The following is a 19,247-nucleotide window of genomic DNA, read 5'->3' as shown; positions in this document are numbered from 1 at the left end:
CTTGACTAACCTCGTACTTTAGATTATCCTCAGAGACCGAAACTGGGGTAGGGAGAGGACAAGAAGACTTATTGAGGACTAAAGGATTCTTAGGAATGGGTAAGGGCATGAGAAGACCATCAGGAGCCTGAGCAGATTCCCCCAGACCCTTAGAGATGAGTTGGACATCCAGCACAGGATCATCAGACTGGGCAGAGGTCAGTGGGTCCCTGAGACCAGGTTGATTATAAGGTGACGCGTCACAAGAGTCAAGCTGGATAGCTGAAACAAAAGCAGAATGCAGAGAGACCAGAAAGAGAGGTTGAAAACCCCACCTGGCCGAATGAGTCAGTTTATCCAAAGGATAGATTGAGCCTCTTAGACAAGTTTGAATGGACGTAGTAGTAGTAGGGTGAGGCCAGGTTACAGAAGGTCCTGAATAAGAAGCAGGAAGTTCACTGGGCGTAGGCTGGACTGGCATAACTGGTGCAGAGGCCGACTGAATAGCATCGCCAGGTGCAGCGACTACCACAATTGCATCACAGGGCGTAGCGACTATGGAACTGGTGGACGAGTTAACCTGGCTGTGCGTCCAAGGAGGTCCAGGGACAGGGAAAGGTAAATGGCCATGCAAACTGGAGTGAATGATCGGTTCAGGTTCACAGGTGGGCTCCTCTTCCAAAGTGCCACACGACCCAGAGAGTGCCTCAGCCTGACTATTGCAGGAGACCTCCCAGAAATCGCTATGTGCAGCGGGAAGAGCAGAAGATACTAGGATGGTGGCAACAGGAAGTTTCTCTTTTGGGGTAACCTTGAGTAGATAGGAGGAGGAAAAGGAGGAACCCCAAGTCAATATCTGTCCAGCAGTCCAATCAACGTGTGGAGAATGGAGCCGTAACCAAGGAAGACCTAATATGATAGGAGATGAAGACTTAAGTAAGACAAGGAAGGATGTCCACTCCTGGTGGAGTGTCCCTACCGATATCTTAACAGGAAGGGTTTGAAAGCGGATAGGGCCCCCTGGGAGAACAGTGCCATCAATCGCCAAGACCACCAATGGCGTTGTGAGGGGCAAAAGGGTAAGTCTCATGGAAGATGCAGTTTCCCAATCCATGAAATTACCAGCGGCTCTGGAATCCAGATGTGCCGAGACTAAATGAGAGGCAGCGCCGACATGAAGGAACACAGAAAGGAGAAGACGAGAAGGTGATATTTCAGAGTCTAATACTCCACCTTCCAGATCTATTAGCCCCGAGCGTTTTTCCGGACGAAGAAAACAAGTGTCACGAAAATGACCTTTGGCCCCACAATAGAGGCACAGGCCCAGAGTTCTGCGCCTAGCTCGTTCTTCGGGAGATAACTTGGTCCAGCCCAGCTGCATAGGTTCCTCAGCAGGCAGGGGGTGATCCTCGGAACGAAGAGAAGGGACAGGGAGCTCAGGCTGACTAAAGAATGGGGAGTGCTAGCGTCTTTTTTCCAGGGCCCTCTCCTGAAAGCCAATATCGATCTGGTTACACAAGGTGATGACACCGTCCAGATCAGCAGGGAGGGACCTTCCTGCTAATTCATCCTTCACTCTATCAGAGAGGTCATGTAAAAAGGTTGCAACTAGGGCCTCATTGATCCAGCTCAGCAGTCAAAATACGAAAATGAAGAGCGTACTGTCCCACGGAAGTGGACTCTTGACGGAGACTTAAAAGAGCGCTGGCCGCTGAGGAGACATGACTCTGTTCCTCGAAGATATTCTGAAAAAGTTTCAAGAAATCAGACAGGCTAGAAACCACTGGCTCATTCAGTTCCCACAAAGGAGCAGCCCAGGCTAGGGCCTCGTCGGACAGAAGGGATATAATATAGGCTACCTTTGCCCGATCGGACAGGAAGTTTTGGGGCTGGAGTTCAAAATGAATTGTGCACTGGCTAAGGAACCCCCTGCAAGTCTTGGAGTCCCCAGAGAAACGGGCCAGAGCTGGCAGTTGTAATGAATGTGTGGCTGCGACTGGTGCAATAGGTTCAGCAGCAGATAGTGGTTGAGGTTGTTGAACCGGGGGTCCTAATGAGGCCTGAACCTGTTCAAAACAGGATGCCAAATCCTGAAGGAATCGCATCACCTGGGCCTAATGCGATTCCTGGGTCTCAAGTCTGCGAACTAAGCCCTGCAATGGATCATCTGCAGGTAGTGGCACATCAGCCGGGTCCATGGCTGATCAAACTGTCAGGTTACCTAAGACCAGGTGAAAGATGCACTCCGTAGGAGTCAGAAGTGCACCGCTAAGGTCATGGGCGTCCGCAGAACTTTTTTCAGGGGGGGGGTGTTTTTTCAGGGGGGGGCGCATCATTTCAGGGTCACCTATGTGCCGCCCCTTTTAGACTGCAGACATAGTACATTCCCTAGGATAAGCAATGGATAATGGCTGATAGGCCCTTTTACCAGACCCAGCAAAACTACAGCAGTGATCCCTTGGGGCTGGACGATCGCTCACTCTGGGTTCCCAGGGGGTGACTCTGGTCAGTAGTGTATCATGTCTGTACCCTGGCAGTGGCTCCGTTTTTCTCTCTGGTGGTGCTGGGCAGCGTGGCTCTTTGGCTTCTGCCCAGCACACTCCTTTCTTTTTCCTGTAGCACTCACTCCCTCAGCATTTTTCCAGGCTGCAGTCTCAATCTCCCTTTTGATCAAGCTGTAGCCTCCTCCCTGTGGAAAATGGAGCCACCAATCTTCGGGACTACATGTCCCATGATGCTCTCCTCCTAGTTTCTTTTGATCGGCCCTCAGTTATGGCCAATGGGGAAGGAAAGGAGTGGGCAGGAAGCTGGGCGGCGAAACCTAGTGAGTGCCGCCGCCTCCTCTCCCTAACAGGAGAAGGGGGGGGCGAGCGGGGGGAACCTCTGACAGCCCGCAGTTCTCCTGTCACAGCACCACCAAGTTCTCTGTTGGACTGAGCAGAGAAAAGAGCCCAGTCACACTACACTGATGGGGCGGCTTGACAGCACCTTGATGGTGTCACCTGGCTGGTGCCCGCACCCCCATAGCGACGCCACTGTGCTAAATTTAACAGTGCCGATCTGATCCCTGATTCCAGGGGGGGGCAATTGATCCCCCTTGCCCCTACCTGCGGACGCCCATGGCTAAGGTGGTGGACCCTAGGACTGACTGCTGCAGATTGAATCCTGGGAGGTTCAGAAGCAGGTCTACTGGATCACTAACACAGATCCCAGTGGGAGCTAGAGCATAGATTCCCCAGGGAGCGGAGTCCCTGGGGAGAGCCAGCTGGTGTTCACCAGAGCCTCCAGTGGTGAGGATGGACTGTGCTGCAGTCTGGCTCCAGGTCGCGGCCCCCAAGGTCTCACAGCTCACGCTCGAGGTAGCCTACAGAAGACAGAGGAAGCAGCAGGCTGGAACAACAAGGATAGTAAAGGGATAAGGCAGAGGTCAGGGCGACTAGCAGACAGGAACAACAGAGTACATGCCAAAGGTTCAGGGTCACAGGCAGACAGGGATAGTCGGGGACATGCCAAAAGGTCAAGGTCACAAGCAGACAGGAATAATCAAGAACATGCCAAGGTCGGTAACAGAGACAAATGTAGAGCACACGGCACGCAGGAAACAGGAAGCCAAATACACAATGGTTCATCAGCAAGGTTGGCTTGCACTGCCCAGGTTAATATAGTGTTCCTAATTAGAAGATGGGGTGGAGCTATGCTGAGGGAAGATTATTTAAACCGTCAGGTGAGGGAGGCTGGTCTCTAAAGAAACACATGGAGGAGGTAAGCTGACAGACACACATTACTGTATAACCATGACAATGGGACTAGTTTCTCCATACAGGAGGTGTCTTGAAACTGTCATTACCAACAAAGGATTTTTTACCAAGTATTAAATACATTTCAGTTAGCGTGTTCAATACTTTTCACCTGTGTCATTCCATTTTATTACACAGAACTTCATTTCTGAACTTATTTGTTTTGGTGTCTTTGTATGTATGGATTGCATGGGTTGTTACCGACTTGTGGGGAAAATTTCATGTCAATAGCACCTTTACCAATATACTTACCTAGAAAAATGGTGACGTGTTCAAAATTTACTTTACCCGCTGTATATACTTACCTTTTTGTTCATTTTTTTTGGTTCAGTCATGTAATCAGCCAGCAGCAGCAGCTGCAGGGAAGAGGAGGCCAAGAATGGATGGGTCACTGAAGCTTATGGCTTTACTAGTCATTGACAGAGCGCTCTCTCCTGCCCAGCAGCCCCCACACTGACTGACACAGGGGAGTCGGATCAAGTGCCCAGAAAGGAGCAGCCTAAAAGTAGGTATGTACATCCCAGATAGCAAGGATAACTTGCCACAAATTTGTGGCAGTGTTGAATTGTAAGTCTTATTAAATTGCTGCACATTTTCACTGGGGGGTTTTACACTTGCAGAGCTCTTGAAGCACAAGTTCTAGTTGACACTTTCCCAATTTGTACCAAATTTGTGTGGTAAGTCTCTAGCAAGAGCAAAGTTGCAGTGGTGAGTCTACAGCAAGAGCTCCGTAAGTCTACAGCATGAAAATTAAGCCACAGCGCCCCCTGTGGTGGGATGACAATTGCACAACATAACTGAACCTGAACTTGCAGCAGACTTGCAGAATGTTTGCAAATAAAGTTGATCTGGAGTCATGCAATGTGGACTTGCTGCAATTGTGCAACAAACGTGTGAAGGCTGGTAAGTCTAGCAATAGCTTAGCAAGTCATTTAAACTTACAGAACAATTGCTTGCTATCTGGGATACATGTTTCTTACACAGATTCGTTATCATGGGGGTTAGGAGAGGACCGTTTTAAGGCCAGTTAGGTGTAAGCTAGAATTTCACTTTCTTTTCTGCGAAGACTGGATGTACAGGGAAGCAGAACTGAGAGAGCAGGAGCCAGCAACATTGAAAGTTGCAAGTGCTGGGAATAAAAATAGTAATAAATAGTTTTGTTGGAATACATTGTTCATGTATTCTTGTACTACAGATATATTTTTCAACCAGTAGATGTCAGTGTTTATAAGTTTGTAGCTGCATCCATGGTAATACTCTACGTCTTTTCTCTGATAATAAAGTTTCTGTTTCCTGTCTGCAGTTAAGCAGCAAAGCCCATGGGGATTGTGCACTTTCTGTTCTGTAGGGCTATATACAGAATTTCTAACAAGTTTTCTGGGTTATTATATTGTGCTCAATGCATTGAGCTAAAAAAAACACAAAAACAAAAAAAAAACAGATTTAATACTGCTGCCATAATTCCATACGACTTTAAAGTATCAATAATCCATCAAATATAGACCAGAGAGATCATTTATCACACATGCATCCTCATATTTATTATAGAAAAAAATTGAGGACTTTCAGCTCCTTTCTTCTCCAGCATTTACATCTACCATGTATCTTCCTGTCTGCCAAGCGAAAGACCCTGTTAAAAGGATGCTGGGGCTGGGCGGGATGGGGTTAAGAGATCTCTCTTTGATCTATATATAACAGATTATTAGTCCTTTGAAGTCCCATGAAGGTATGTCATGTTTATACTGTATATAGTAATGCAATACTTGGACTACAAATGAGCTGCTTTTTCCATGTACAGAGTCCAATAAAGGCATTGTCGCTGTGTCACCTCTCCTTGTCCTTTGCTGCATCTCTGGAGCAGTTGGGAACTTGGCGTGGCCAGGAATGTATAGATCTCCTCCGCTGATACAACGGGGAAAATAATGATTGGATCCCCTGCAGATTTTGTAAGTTTGCCCATTTACAAGGAAATGAAGGGTCTATCATTTTTTTATCATAGGTGTATTTTATATGATAGAGACAGAATATCAACCAAAAATCCAGAAAAAAAAACACGATACAAATGTTATAAATTAAGTTGCAGTTCAGTGAGTAAAATACGTATTTGATCCCCAATCAAAACATGACTTAGTACTTGGTGGAGAAACCCTTGTTGGCAAGCAGTGGTCAGATGTTTCTTGTAGTTGGCGATCAGGTTTGCACAGATCTCAGGAGGGATTTTGGTCCACTCTTCTTTACAGATCTTCTCTAAATTCTTATGGTTTCTTTGCCGTCACTGGACAACTCGAAGTTTCAGCTCCCTCCATAAATTTTCTATAGGATTAAGGTCTGGAGACTGGTTAAGCTACTGCATGACCTTATTGTGTTTCTTCTTTGTTGCCTTGGCGGTATTTTTTGGGTCATTGTCATGCTGGAAGAGGCATCCGTGGCCCATCTTCAGTGTTCTGGCTGAGGGAAGAAGGTTCTCGTCCAAGATTTTACAATACATGGCCCCGTCTATAGGCCCCCCAATGCGGCAAAGTCGGCCTGGACCTTTAGCATAGAAACAGCCCCAAAAGCATCATGTTTCCATCTCCATGCTTGACTGTAAGGATGGTGTTCTTAGGGTCATAGTCAGCATTTTTCTTCCTCCAAACGCGGCGAGTCGAGTTAATGGAAAAGAGCTCAATTTTGGGCTCTTCTGACACCCAGCACTTTCTCCCAATCCTTCTCTGAGTCATTTAGATGTTCATTGACAAACTCCAGGCGGGCCTGTACATGTGCCTTCTTGAGGAGGGGGACCTTGCATCAGGGTCCCCAGAGAGCCTCTCCCTTGCATCAGGGTCCCCAGAGAGCCTCTCCCTTGCATCAGGGTCCCCAGAGAGCCTCTCCCTTGCATCAGGGTCCCCAGAGAGCCTCTCCCTTGCATCAGGGTCCCCAGAGAGCCTCTCCCTTGCATCAGGGTCCCCAGAGAGCCTCTCCCTTGCATCAGGGTCCCCAGAGAGCCTCTCCCTTGCATCAGGGTCCCCAGAGAGCCTCTCCCTTGCATCAGGGTCCCCAGAGAGCCTCTCCCTTGCATCAGGGTCCCCAGAGAGCCTCTCCCTTGCATCAGGGTCCCCAGAGAGCCTCTCCCTTGCATCAGGGTCCCCAGAGAGCCTCTCCCTTGCATCAGGGTCCCCAGAGAGCCTCTCTCTTGCATCAGGGTCCCCAGAGAGCCTCTCTCTTGCATCAGGGTCCCCAGAGAGCCTCTCTCTTGCATCAGGGTCCCCAGAGAGCCTCTCTCTTGCATCAGGGTCCCCAGAGAGCCTCTCCCTTGCATCAGGGTCCCCAGAGAGCCTCTCCCTTGCATCAGGGTCCCCAGAGAGCCTCTCCCTTGCATCAGGGTCCCCAGAGAGCCTCTCCCTTGCATCAGGGTCCCCAGAGAGCCTCTCCCTTGCATCAGGGTCCCCAGAGAGCCTCTCCCTTGCATCAGGGTCCCCAGAGAGCCTCTCCCTTGCATCAGGGTCCCCAGAGAGCCTCTCCCTTGCATCAGGGTCCCCAGAGAGCCTCTCCCTTGCATCAGGGTCCCCAGAGAGCCTCTCCCTTGCATCAGGGTCCCCAGAGAGCCTCTCCCTTGCATCAGGGTCCCCAGAGAGCCTCTCCCTTGCATCAGGGTCCCCAGAGAGCCTCTCCCTTGCATCAGGGTCCCCAGAGAGCCTCTCCCTTGCATCAGGGTCCCCAGAGAGCCTCTCCCTTGCATCAGGTTCCCCAGAGAGCCTCTCCCTTGCATCAGGTTCCCCAGAGAGCCTCTCCCTTGCATCAGGTTCCCCAGAGAGCCTCTCCCTTGCATCAGGTTCCCCAGAGAGCCTCTCCCTTGCATCAGGTTCCCCAGAGAGCCTCTCCCTTGCATCAGGTTCCCCAGAGAGCCTCTCCCTTGCATCAGGTTCCCCAGAGAGCCTCTCCCTTGCATCAGGTTCCCCAGAGAGCCTCTCCCTTGCATCAGGTTCCCCAGAGAGCCTCTCCCTTGCATCAGGTTCCCCAGAGAGCCTCTCCCTTGCATCAGGTTCCCCAGAGAGCCTCTCCCTTGCATCAGGTTCCCCAGAGAGCCTCTCCCTTGCATCAGGTTCCCCAGAGAGCCTCTCCCTTGCATCAGGTTCCCCAGAGAGCCTCTCCCTTGCATCAGGTTCCCCAGAGAGCCTCTCCCTTGCATCAGGTTCCCCAGAGAGCCTCTCCCTTGCATCAGGGTCCCCAGAGAGCCTCTCCCTTGCATCAGGGTCCCCAGAGAGCCTCTCCCTTGCATCAGGGTCCCCAGAGAGCCTCTCCCTTGCATCAGGGTCCCCAGAGAGCCTCTCCCTTGCATCAGGGTCCCCAGAGAGCCTCTCCCTTGCATCAGGGTCCCCAGAGAGCCTCTCCCTTGCATCAGGGTCCCCAGAGAGCCTCTCCCTTGCATCAGGGTCCCCAGAGAGCCTCTCCCTTGCATCAGGGTCCCCAGAGAGCCTCTCCCTTGCATCAGGGTCCCCAGAGAGCCTCTCCCTTGCATCAGGGTCCCCAGAGAGCCTCTCCCTTGCATCAGGGTCCCCAGAGAGCCTCTCCCTTGCATCAGGGTCCCCAGAGAGCCTCTCCCTTGCATCAGGGTCCCCAGAGAGCCTCTCCCTTGCATCAGGGTCCCCAGAGAGCCTCTCCCTTGCATCAGGGTCCCCAGAGAGCCTCTCCCTTGCATCAGGGTCCCCAGAGAGCCTCTCCCTTGCATCAGGGTCCCCAGAGAGCCTCTCCCTTGCATCAGGGTCCCCAGAGAGCCTCTCCCTTGCATCAGGGTCCCCAGAGAGCCTCTCCCTTGCATCAGGGTCCCCAGAGAGCCTCTCCCTTGCATCAGGGTCCCCAGAGAGCCTCTCCCTTGCATCAGGGTCCCCAGAGAGCCTCTCCCTTGCATCAGGGTCCCCAGAGAGCCTCTCCCTTGCATCAGGGTCCCCAGAGAGCCTCTCCCTTGCATCAGGGTCCCCAGAGAGCCTCTCCCTTAAAATCAGGGTCCCCAGAGAGCCTCTCCCTTGCATCAGGTTCCCCAGAGAGCCTCTCCCTTGCATCAGGTTCCCCAGAGAGCCTCTCCCTTGCATCAGGTTCCCCAGAGAGCCTCTCCCTTGCATCAGGTTCCCCAGAGAGCCTCTCCCTTGCATCAGGTTCCCCAGAGAGCCTCTCCCTTGCATCAGGTTCCCCAGAGAGCCTCTCCCTTGCATCAGGTTCCCCAGAGAGCCTCTCCCTTGCATCAGGTTCCCCAGAGAGCCTCTCCCTTGCATCAGGTTCCCCAGAGAGCCTCTCCCTTGCATCAGGTTCCCCAGAGAGCCTCTCCCTTGCATCAGGTTCCCCAGAGAGCCTCTCCCTTGCATCAGGTTCCCCAGAGAGCCTCTCCCTTGCATCAGGGTCCCCAGAGAGCCTCTCCCTTAAAATCAGGGTCCCCAGAGAGCCTCTCCCTTGCATCAGGGTCCCCAGAGAGCCTCTCCCTTGCATCAGGGTCCCCAGAGAGCCTCTCCCTTGCATCAGGGTCCCCAGAGAGCCTCTCCCTTGCATCAGGGTCCCCAGAGAGCCTCTCCCTTGCATCAGGGTCCCCAGAGAGCCTCTCCCTTGCATCAGGGTCCCCAGAGAGCCTCTCCCTTGCATCAGGGTCCCCAGAGAGCCTCTCCCTTGCATCAGGGTCCCCAGAGAGCCTCTCCCTTGCATCAGGGTCCCCAGAGAGCCTCTCCCTTGCATCAGGGTCCCCAGAGAGCCTCTCCCTTGCATCAGGGTCCCCAGAGAGCCTCTCCCTTGCATCAGGGTCCCCAGAGAGCCTCTCCCTTGCATCAGGGTCCCCAGAGAGCCTCTCCCTTGCATCAGGGTCCCCAGAGAGCCTCTCCCTTGCATCAGGGTCCCCAGAGAGCCTCTCCCTTGCATCAGGGTCCCCAGAGAGCCTCTCCCTTGCATCAGGGTCCCCAGAGAGCCTCTCCCTTGCATCAGGGTCCCCAGAGAGCCTCTCCCTTGCATCAGGGTCCCCAGAGAGCCTCTCCCTTGCATCAGGGTCCCCAGAGAGCCTCTCCCTTGCATCAGGGTCCCCAGAGAGCCTCTCCCTTAAAATCAGGGTCCCCAGAGAGCCTCCCCTCCCCTTGGGGACCCCTGCAGAGACTCGGGGCTATGGGCCCCAGATTCGGGGCTATAGCCCCAAAAGCCACCCCCCTAGCGACGCCACTGGACTTCACTATATTGGGCTCCTTGGCGCCTCTCTCCTCTTCTATCCATTTTTTGTCTATATTTTTCATATACCTCCCCCCTGCCTTCGTGCCTTCATCCACAAGTCCATATTTACTGGTGGTCACCTCTGCTTATGGATTTCCCCATTTCTCAAGTTTGGGAAAGATTCACGAAAAAAAAAAAAATCCTTAAAACTGAATTCCGTGCAGATATAAAAGGTACACATCAATGCAGATCTGTAATCATTAATCCAACATTCTGGGGTCTATGTGTAAAAAAAAATGTTTGCTGAAGGAGAGTAATAAACATCCTGCTTGGGCAGGTGAAGTTGTCAGATGGCTTCAGTAAGCAGGCAGGCAGCTGGTACTGGCGACAGCGGACATAGTAGTAGAGTCAGGTCAGGCAGGCCGGGTCATACACAGATAGGATGAATTGGGTACCGGGCACAGACAGGAGCGTGGTCAGGGAGCAAGCCCGGGTCTGGAACCAATCAGTGAAGCAGGAGCCAAAGGAGCACACAGAAGCCGAGGTCAGGGGACAAGCCGAGGTCGATGCAGGTGGATTTCAGAAAAGAATCGGGACAAGCTGAGTCAGCAACTGGGAAGCAGGATACAGATTCACAGATTAAACAGGAGGCTGAAGACAAAGTAACACTGATCCTGAGCACTGGCTGAGTTTAAATGGCCCTTTTGGTGTTAGCATCTGTCACAGGTTTATGCAGGCACCGGGCCAATGCGCGGTCGCTAGTGTGCGCGTGCGAGTTTGCGCATATCTATTGGCCAAAGCCCAATTCTTGCGAGCACGAAAGGGAATCTGTTTTCGCCTGTGCACAGAAGTCCCTCCAGAGGAGTTATTTTGTTCGCTGGCATGCCCATCCTAATAGGGATGATGTGGAGGGGGGACTCTGATGACCACAGTGACCCCCCCCCCCCTAGACACTGTGTGCCCTGGCTGGAGCTGTCACACCAAGCTCACCTCCTCCATTGCTCAGGTCCAGGGCAGGTTCAGTCAGACAGACCTAATTGGCTTTGATCCATCATCCTCTTCTCTCGCTCCCAATTCTCCTCCTCACATCACCCACCTGTTCAATGTAGTTTGTCATCTTTAGCACAAGTAACATTAGTCCCATATTTCTGGTTTCGGGCGCCATATTGTTGAAGATCAACTCTGCTCTGTGTATATGGGCAGACTTCAACATTATGGTGCCAGCAATGGAGACATCGGCCTGGTGGAGGGGAGGGGCTCCTGGTGATGGAGAGATGTCCCATCCAGGCTGGTGTCTGGAGTGTGGCACCACAGACATTGTGCAGGATTCTCATCACAGCAGATGGTGTGTACCTCAGAGTGGGGAAGGGAGAAGCAGCCAACCAGGTACGTCACAGCGCAAGGAGTATGCTGATAGGAGGTGGGATCAGAGTGAGAGATGAGCTCATCAGTGTGTGCTGCTTCCCCTCACTGCAGTCACAGGGTGTAAGTGAAAGTAAAACTGCAGCAGGGAAAAATTAAGTTTCCCACCCTGACAGATGGGGCTGTGCTGCGTGGAAGAAGGCTGAAGAAAACAAAAACAAATGCAGCCAACTTCTCTAAAGACTGCTGGGCTGAATATATTACATTTTGGCTTTAAAAGCAGCCTGTTGTATGGAATATGGCATCCCTGGCAGTATCCTGTGCTTCATCCGTGTATAGGGATGGCAGGTACCACGAGTGCCAGATTGCCCGGGACAGTCCCGTACTTAGCAGGTCTGTTCCGGGCACCTTCATTCCAGGACAATACAGTGTGAATGAAACCGACACCCACATCCTCCTAAACCTTCTCCGGCGGCATGCTCAGAGGGAAGGGAACTGCCAGCAACTCTCAATACTCAGAGGTGAGGCCGGGTCCCGGAGATGGATGGGACACCCATAGCTCCCGACTGTCCCTGATTTTGCAGGACCTTGCGGGACTGTCTCTGATTTTGCGGGACTGTCTCTGATTTTGCGGGACTGTCTCTGATTTTGCGGGACTGTCTCTGATTTTGCGGGACTGTCTCTGATTTTGCGGGACTGTCTCTGATTTTGCGGGACTGTCTCTGATTTTGCGGGACTGTCTCTGATTTTGCGGGACTGTCTCTGATTTTGCGGGACTGTCTCTGATTTTGCGGGACTGTCTCTGATTTGGAGCAATGTCCCCCCCCCCCCCCCCCCCCCATTTGTCCCTCATTTTGGTCTTATCTATATAGATGTTTTTAAAACGCACTTTTTATCTATCATAAAGTGTTTCCCAGTGCTAAACCTTTCATCTGATTTCTAAATTGCTGCATTTGTAAATTTCAAAAGCCAATTTAAAGGAATTGTAGTGGTAAAGCACTTGTGGGTTTAACCAATCTTTTGTGTTTTTTTTTTTTTTTGTACAGTTCTCCTTTAAGGGGGCGTGGCAGGGGGTGTGTCCTAAGCCTGCATGCTTTTGCTGATAGGTGTCCCTCATTCACTTCTCAAAAACTTGGGAGGTGGACACCATGTGTCATGACTCTGAGGCACTGACTGCAGAGAGGACGGCACATGAACTGGCAGCAGAGGACAGGTGACACCCTCAGAGGGATGGGGGGACATCTCAGATATCAGGGGTTCATGCTGGGACTTGTAGTCCTTCACTTTTAGGGGATGTGACCCCCCCAAAAAAATGGACTACAGGTCCCAGCATGAATCCCTCAGCTGAAGATGTGACCCCCCCCCCCCCCAACTAGTGCAAAACTACAGGTCCCAGCATGAACCTGTGAAATCTTTGGGGTCACACCCTCAGGGGTTCATGCTGGGACTTGTAGTCCTTCAACTTTGGGGGGGGGGGAGTCACATCCTTAGATATTAGGGGTTCACGCTGGGACTTGTAGTCCTTCACTTTTAGGGGATGTGACCCCCCCCCCCCAAAAAAAAGTGAAGGACTACAGGACCTAGCATGATTCCTTTAGAGCTGAAGATGTGACACTCCCCCCCCCCCCCCCCCCCAACTAATGAAAAACTACAGGTCCCAGCATGAACCCGTGAAATCTTTGGGGTCACACCCTCAGGGGTTCATGCTGGGACTTGTAGTCCTTCCATTTTGTGGGGGTAACATCCTTAGATACCAGGGGTTCATGCTGAGACTTGTAGTACTTCCCTTTTTAGGGATGTGACCCCCCCCCCAAAATTGAAGAACTACAGGTCCTAGCATGAACCCCTCAAAGCTGATGATGTGTCACCCCCCAACTAGTGAAGAACTACTGGTCCCAGCATGAACCTGTGAAATCTATGGGGGTCACAAAAAAAGGTATCATAAATCATCATCTTTTGGGAAGGGGGGGGGGGGGAATGTGGTCTCACTAATGCGAGGGGTGTAGATATCACAGCACTGGGCCTGATCATGTGATTACAGTAAGGGTGGAGCTCTTATTTAGGAACTTGTAAATGTCTCAGAACCTGCAGAACAGAAGCAGGCGAGGATGTACCGGAATGTTATTGTATCTTACTATAGATCCTCACCTGCTTCTGCCCTGTAGGTATGGAGAGATTATCTGCCTGTACTTCCTTTCTTCAGGATATTACTGACCAAACTAATGCAGTAACAATGACAGACATTTAAAGAATGTAGAGAAGCCCCGCCTGATACAGCCTGATTGGACAGACAGTAACAATTAGACAATTAAAGTCGTGGAATGCAGAGCAGCGATGACCCCATTCTACGCGCCCTGTGATTGGACGGCTAAATGGCTTAATCCCTTTTAATGAGGTTTAACCCCTCGTTGGCCATGCCCTGAAATCCATGTACCTGCTGTCAGTCATCTCACACTTGTATGGCTCAAAGTGAACCTGGAAATGGGGGCGGCACTCCGAGGTCACCTGACATACTGACCCCCAGCTCCTGAGTGCACACAGGCACTGACCTCTGACCCTCCAGTAAAGTCAGCTAATCAGGAAGAGAAATATTTTATAGGCGGAACAATCAGAAGGATTACAGGATGACACTCTGATGTCTGAGTCCATCCTAGACGGGTTCTCTATGAATTTACAGCACGGCTATGACAGTATTTTATGACTCGGTGACATCACACTGAGCTCAGGACACAAGCGTTAATGAGGACCTGTCATTACAGCTCACATATATATATATTGAGGAGCGGAGAGGGATGCTGGGACATGTAGTCCTCTGTGTTGGAGAGGGATGCTGGGAAATGTAGTCCTCTGTATGGGAGAGGAGTGCTGGGACATGTAGTCCTCTGTATGGGAGAGGAGTGCTGGGACATGTAGTCCTCTGTATGGGAGAGGGGTGCTGGGACATGTAGTCCTCTGTGTTGGAGAGGGATGCTGGGAAATGTAGTCCTCTGTATGGGAGAGGAGTGCTGGGACATGTAGTCCTCTGTATGGGAGAGGAGTGCTGGGACATGTAGTCCTCTGTATGGGAGAGGGGTGCTGGGACATGTAGTCCTCTGTATGGAAGAGGAGTGCTGGGACATGTAGTCCTCTGTATGGGAGAGGGGTGCTCGAACATGTAGTCCTCTGTGTGGGAGAGGGATGCTGGGACATGTAGTCCTCTGTATGGGGGAGGGGTGCTGGAACATGTAGTCCTCTGTGTGGGAGAGGGATGCTGGGACATGTAGTCCTCTATGTGGGAGAGGGATGCTGGGACATGTAGTCCTCTGTATGGGGGAGGGGTGCTGGAACATGTAGTCCTCTGTGTGGGAGAGGGATGCTGGGACATGTAGTCCTCTGTGTGGGAGAGGGATGCTGGGACATGTAGTCCTCTGTGTGGGAGAGGGATGCTGGGACATGTAGTCCTCTGTGTGGGAGAGGGATGCTGGGACATGTAGTCCTCTGTATGGGAGAGGGTTGCTGGGACATGTAGTCCTCTGTATGGGAGAGGGATGCTGGGACATGTAGTCCTCTGGGTGAGGGATGCTGGGAAATGTAGTCCTCCGTGTGGGAGAGGGATGCTGGGACATGTAGTCCTCTGTGGGAGAGGGATGCTGGGACATGTAGTCCTCTGTGTGGGAGAGGGATGCTGGGACATGTAGTCCTCTGTGTGGGAGAGGGATGCTGGGACATGTAGTCCTCTGTGTGTGAGAGGGATGCTGGGACATGTAGTCCTCCGTGTGTGAGAGGGATGCTGGGACATGTAGTCCTCTGTGGGAGAGGGATGCTGGGACATGTAGTCCTCTGTATGGGAGAGAGATGCTGGGACATGTAGTCCTCTGTATGGGAGAGGGATGCTGGGACATGTAGTCCTCTGTATGGGAGAGGGATGCTGGGACATGTAGTCCTCTGTATGGGAGAGGGATGCTGGGACATGTAGTCCTCTGTGTGGGTGAGGGATGCTGGAACATGTAGTCCTCTGTGTGGGAGAGGGATGCTGGGACATGTAGTCCTCTGTATGGGAGAGGGATGTTGGGACATGTAGTCCTCTGTGGGAGAGGGATGCTGGAACATGTAGTCCTCCGTGTGTGAGAGGGATGCTGGGACATGTAGTCCTCTGTGTGGGAGAGGGATGCTGGGACATGTAGTCCTCTGTGTGGGAGAGGGATGCTGGAACATGTAGTCCTCTGTGTGGGAGAGGGATGCTGGGACATGTAGTCCTCTATGTGGGAGAGGGATGCTGGGACATGTAGTCCTCTGTGTGGGAGAGGGATGCTGGGACATGTAGTCCTCTATGTGGGAGAGGGATGCTGGGACATGTAGTCCTCCGTGTGTGAGAGGGATGCTGGGACATGTAGTCCTCTGTGGGAGAGGGATGCTGGGACATGTAGTCCTCTGTATGGGAGAGAGATGCTGGGACATGTAGTCCTCTGTATGGGAGAGGGATGCTGGGACATGTAGTCCTCTGTATGGGAGAGGGTTGCTGGGACATGTAGTCCTCTGTATGGGAGAGGGATGCTGGGACATGTAGTCCTCTGTGTGGGTGAGGGATGCTGGGAAATGTAGTCCTCCGTGTGTGAGAGGGATGCTGGGACATGTAGTCCTCTGTGGGAGAGGGATGCTGGGACATGTAGTCCTCTGTGTGGAGAGGGATGCTGGGACATGTAGTCCTCTGTGTGTGAGAGGGATGCTGGGACATGTAGTCCTCCGTGTGTGAGAGGGATGCTGGGACATGTAGTCCTCTGTGGGAGAGGGATGCTGGGACATGTAGTCCTCCGTGTGTGAGAGGGATGCTGGGACATGTAGTCCTCTGTGTGTGAGAGGGATGCTGGGACATGTAGTCCTCTGTATGGGGGAGAGGGATGCTGGGACATGTAGTCCTCTGTATGGGGGAGAGGGATGCTGGGACATGTAGTCCTCTGTGGGAGAGGGATGCTGGGACATGTAGTCCTCTGTGTGGGAGAGGGATGCTGGGACATGTAGTCCTCTGTGTGGGAGAGGGATGCTGGGACATGTAGTCCTCTATGTGGGAGAGGGATGCTGGGACATGTAGTCCTCTGTGTGGGAGAGGGATGCTGGGACATGTAGTCCTCTGTGTGGGAGAGGGATGCTGGGACATGTAGTCCTCTGTGTGGGAGAGGGATGCTGGGACATGTAGTCCTCTGTATGGGAGAGGGTTGCTGGGACATGTAGTCCTCTGGGTGAGGGATGCTGGGAAATGTAGTCCTCCGTGTGGGAGAGGGATGCTGGGACATGTAGTCCTCTGTGGGGAGAGGGATGCTGGGACATGTAGTCCTCTGTGTGGAGAGGGGATGCTGGGACATGTAGTCCTCTGTGTGGGAGAGGGATGCTGGGACATGTAGTCCTCTGTGTGTGAGAGGGATGCTGGGACATGTAGTCCTCCGTGTGTGAGGAGGGATGCTGGACATGTAGGTCCTCTGTGGGAGAGGATGCTGGGACATGTAGTCCTCTGTATGGGAGAGAGATGCTGGGACATGTAGTCCTCTGTATGGGAGAGGGATGCTGGGACATGTAGTCCTCTGTATGGGAGAGGATGCTGGGACATGTAGTCCTCTGTATGGGAGAGGGATGCTGGGACATGTAGTCCTCTGTATGGGAGAGGGTTGCTGGGACATGTAGTCCTCTGTATGGGAGAGGGATGCTGGGACATGTAGTCCTCTGTATGGGAGAGGGATGCTGGGACATGTAGTCCTCTGTGTGGGTGAGGGATGCTGGGACATGTAGTCCTCTGTGTGTGAGAGGGATGCTGGGACATGTAGTCCTCTGTGTGAGAGGGATGCTGGGACATGTAGTCTCTGTGGGAGAGGGATGCTGGGACATGTAGTCCTCTGTATGGAGAGAGATGCTGGGACATGTAGTCCTCTGTATGGGAGAGAGATGCTGGGACATGTAGTCCTCTGTATGGGAGAGAGATGCTGGGACATGTAGTCCTCTGTATGGGAGAGGGATGCTGGGACATGTAGTCCTCTGTATGGGAGAGGGATGCTGGGACATGTAGTCCTCTGTATGGGAGAGGGATGCTGGGACATGTAGTCCTCTGTATGGGAGAGGGGTGCTGGGACAATGCAAGTCCTCTGTGTGGGGGAGGGGTATGAGTAAGCACTCCGCAGAGCTTGAAACGCGTTAGCTGATTATCTGTACATTCTATCCATGGTGCTTTGTACATGATTTGTTCCTGATTTTACAGTAAAGAAATTTTGTTGGATTATATTCTCCTGGTATAGGGCTGTCCGGACTTTTTTCTTCCTTCACAACATGGGGGAGGGGTAGTTCCCTATATAAGGGAGGGGAGAGGGTTGCTGGGACATGTATGTCCTCTGTATGGGAGAGGGATGCTGGGACATGTAGTCCTCTGTATGGGAGAGGGTTGCTGGGACATGTAGTCCTCTGTATGGGGGAGGGGGGGTGCTGGGACATGTAGTCCTCTGTATGGGAGAGGGTTGCTGGGACATGTAGTCCTCTGTATGGGGGAGGGGTGGGTTGCTGGGACATGTAGTCCTCTGTATGGGGGAGGGGGGGTGCTGGGACATGTAGTCCTCTGTATGAGGGGGGAGGGGACATGTAGTCCTCTGTATGGGGGAGGGGACATGTAGTCCTCTGTATGGGGGAGGGGACATGTAGTCCCTCCGTGTGTGAGAGGGATGCTGGGACATGTTAGTCCTCTGTGTGTGAGAGGGATGCTGGGACATGTAGTCCTCTGTATGGGGGAGAGGGATGCTGGGACATGTAGTCCTCTGTATGGGGGAGAGGGATGCTGGGACATGTAGTCCTCTGTGGGAGAGGGATGCTGGGACATGTAGTCCTCTGTGTGGGAGAGGGATGCTGGGACATGTAGTCCTCTGTGTGGGAGAGGGATGCTGGGACATGTAGTCCTCTATGTGGGAGAGGGATGCTGGGACATGTAGTCCTCTGTGTGGGAGAGGGATGCTGGGACATGTAGTCCTCTGTGTGGAGAGGATGCTGGGACATGTAGTCCTCTGTATGGGAGAGGTTGCTGGACATGTAGTCCTCTGTATGGGAGAGGGATGCTGGGACATGTAGTCCTCTGGGGAGGGATGCTGGGAATGTAGTCCTCCGTGTGGGAGAGGGATGCTGGGACATGTAGTCTCTGTGGGAGAGGGATGCTGGGACATGTAGTCCTCTGTGTGGGAGAGGGATGCTGGGACATGTAGTCCTCCGTGTGTGAGAGGGATGCTGGGACATGTAGTCCTCTGTGGGAGAGGGATGCTGGGACATGTAGTCCCTCTGTATGGGAGAGAGATGCTGGGACATGTAGTCCTCTGTATGGGAGAGGGATGCTGGGACATGTAGTCCTCTGTATGGGAGAGGGTTGCTGGGACATGTAGTCCTCTGTATGGGATGAGGGATGCTGGGACATGTAGTCCTCTGTATGGGAGAGGGATGCTGGGACATGTAGTCCTCTGTGTGGGTGAGGGATGCTGGAACATGTAGTCCTCTGTGTGGGAGAGGGATGCTGGGACATGTAGTCCTCTGTGTGGGAGAGGGATGCTGGGACATGTAGTCCTCTGTGGGAGAGGGTTGCTGGGACATGTAGTCCTCTGTGTGTGAGAGGATGCTGGGACATGTAGTCCTCTGTGTGAGAGGGATGCTGGGACATGTAGTCCTCTGTGGGAGAGGGATGCTGGGACATGTAGTCCTCTGTATGGGAGAGAGATGCTGGGACATGTAGTCCTCTGTATGGGAGAGAGATGCTGGGACATGTAGTCCTCTGTATGGGAGAGGGGTGCTGGGACATGCAGTCCTCTGTGTGGGGGAGGGGTATGAGTAAGCACTCCGCAGAGCTTGAAACGCGTTAGCTGATATCTGTACATTCTATCCATGGTGCTTTGTACATGATTTGTTCCTGATTTTACAGTAAAGAAATTTTGTTGGGATTATATTCTCCTGGTATAG

Source organism: Aquarana catesbeiana, linkage group LG13 (assembly GCF_042186555.1).
Source record: "Aquarana catesbeiana isolate 2022-GZ linkage group LG13, ASM4218655v1, whole genome shotgun sequence".
Taxonomy (NCBI): domain Eukaryota; kingdom Metazoa; phylum Chordata; class Amphibia; order Anura; family Ranidae; genus Aquarana; species Aquarana catesbeiana.
Note: the sequence above shows the minus strand (reverse complement) of the source record.